The following is a 2,500-nucleotide window of genomic DNA, read 5'->3' as shown; positions in this document are numbered from 1 at the left end:
AAGTACTCGAGAAAGCCAAGCCTCCTAAATCAAACATCTCTCGGGAAGATAGGCTGGCTATAAGAAACCTACAGGGTGACAGCAGTATAATAATTCTGCCAGCAGACAAAGGCAATGCTACTGTGGTGATGGACATGTCGGAATACTCTGAAAAAATGGCAGGCCTAATCGCAGATGGTAGCTACGGTAAAATAAAGAAGGACCCAACTTTGAAAACCGAAAGAAAGCTGTTACAAATCCTTACGAAAAACAAGGAACACATCGCTCCGATGAGATATAGACAGCTGGTCCAGCATTACAGTAAGCTACCACATATGTACGGTCTCCCCAAGATACACAAAGACGGTATTCCACTCAGACCCATAGTGAGCTGCCGAGGCTCAGCATGCCACCCACTGAGCAGGTACCTTGTGGATATAATAAACCCATTAGCAGGCAAGTCAGCAACACATGTAAAGAATTCTGCCCACTTCACGGAACTGATCAAGGGAGCACCCATCAGTACAAACCAAATGGTAAGCCTAGATGTGGTTAGCCTGTTCACTAAAGTCCCAACTAGTGAGGCACTAGCAGTAATTCAAGACAAACTAGCTGCGGACCTCTCCATAGAAGAGCGCACATGTGTACCATTGCCAAACTTAATGGAAATGCTGACATTCTGCATAGAAACAACCTACTTCAGAATGGGTACTGACCTATATCGACAAGAGGAGGGACTAGCTATGGGCTCGCCATTATCACCAGTGATGGCGAACATATACATGGAATACTTCGAAGACATGGCCTTAGGTTCAGCTCCCTTAAAGCCCACCATGTGGCTAAGATACGTTGATGACACCTTCATACTCTGGCCCCATCAGGAAGACATCCAGGCTCTCCTAGATCATGTGAACTCAATAAGACCATCAATACAGTTCACAATGGAGAAAGAAAAAGATAACCAACTGGCCTTCCTTGATATACTCATATCACGCACAGAGCATGGGTTTAAGACATCCGTATATCGCAAGCCTACCTTCACCGGACAATACCTAAACTTCAACTCCCATCACCCATACAGTATCAAACATGGAATCGCACGCTGCTTACAACATCGAGCAGAGACAATAAGTAGCGACACCATTACATACCACCAAGAAATGGTCAGGTTGAAGAATACCCTCCGTCGTAACAACTACCCCGATAGCATACTATCCACCAGACGTGTTAATAGTATAAGAGAGGAGAATGAAACCCAAAAACCTCCAACGGTCTGCCTACCATACATACGAGGCATCTCCGAAAAGATTCAGAGAATATGTGCCCCCTACAATATCAGGACGGTATTCAAAAGCGAGTCAACACTCAGACGACACCTGGTACGAGTGAAGCCCCGCATGGATGAGAACATGACCAAAAACTGCATATACTCCATCCCATGCAGTTGCAGAAAGGTTTACAAGGGTGAAACATGCCGCCCCCTTAAAGTAAGGGTGGAAGAACACCGAAAAGCGGTAACTAAAGGGGAGACGGAAAAATCGGGTATAGCCAACCATGTCTGGATGGAGAGGGGGGATCATCGCCCCCTATGGGATGAAGTAAAAATAATAAACAGAGAGACCCACTGGAAAGTGAGAAAACTTAAAGAAACAGCTCACATGCTCGGACATAACAACCTACTGAGCAAACCAAGCATAGAGCTGAATGCAATTTGGACACCTCTGATAGAGAGAGAAAACCTTGAATAACAACATAGGTTTAACATTAACAAAAACCAACTAAGAATTGTCCTAGTGACATATGGCCGAGTGGTCCTAGACGTTGTATCAAAGTTTACAGTTACCCAAAGGTGCTGAGTTCAATCCTGAACGAAGGCAGTGAAAAAGTAACATTGAAAAACAGAGAATCAGCAACTATGTCCCAAAGCCTAGCTGGAGTCCGAACACGGTACCCCCGTAATAATAATAAAGGGTTGGGTTCGAGACTCCTAACAAACCGTTCACCTGACGAAGGCCGGAGGGCAAAACGGCCGAAACGTTGTGACAATAACAACCAAGATGAGGAAGTCAGTCCGACAATCTCAATCAATACATATATATATATACATATATATATATATACATATATATATACATATATACATATATATATATACATATATATATATACATATATATACATATATATATACATATACATACATATATATATACATATACATACATACATTTACATATATATACATATATCTATATTCATATATACATATACATACATATATCTATATTCATATATACATATACATACATATATCTATATTCATATATACATATACATATATATATACATATATACATATATATACATATTCATATACATATATACATATATATATATGTATATATACATATACATATATATACATATTCACAACATATATATATACATATACATATATACATATATATATACATATACATATATATATATACATATATATACATATATACAAGAATAAAAA

The 2,500-nt window shown here is 39.4% G+C and overlaps 1 protein-coding gene across 7 annotated transcripts in view; it reads right to left on the bottom strand.

Annotated features, from left to right (window-relative positions):
- Positions 1-2,500, bottom strand: part of LOC145266478 (RNA ligase 1-like) — a 485,995-nt gene that overhangs the window by 316,188 nt on the left and 167,307 nt on the right. The window lies entirely within an intron of this gene.

This window comes from Euprymna scolopes, chromosome 41 (assembly GCF_053919585.1).
Source record: "Euprymna scolopes isolate OS-2025 chromosome 41, ASM5391958v1, whole genome shotgun sequence".
Lineage (NCBI taxonomy): Eukaryota > Metazoa > Mollusca > Cephalopoda > Sepiida > Sepiolidae > Euprymna > Euprymna scolopes.
Note: the sequence above shows the minus strand (reverse complement) of the source record. Positions and strands in the feature narration are given on the sequence as shown.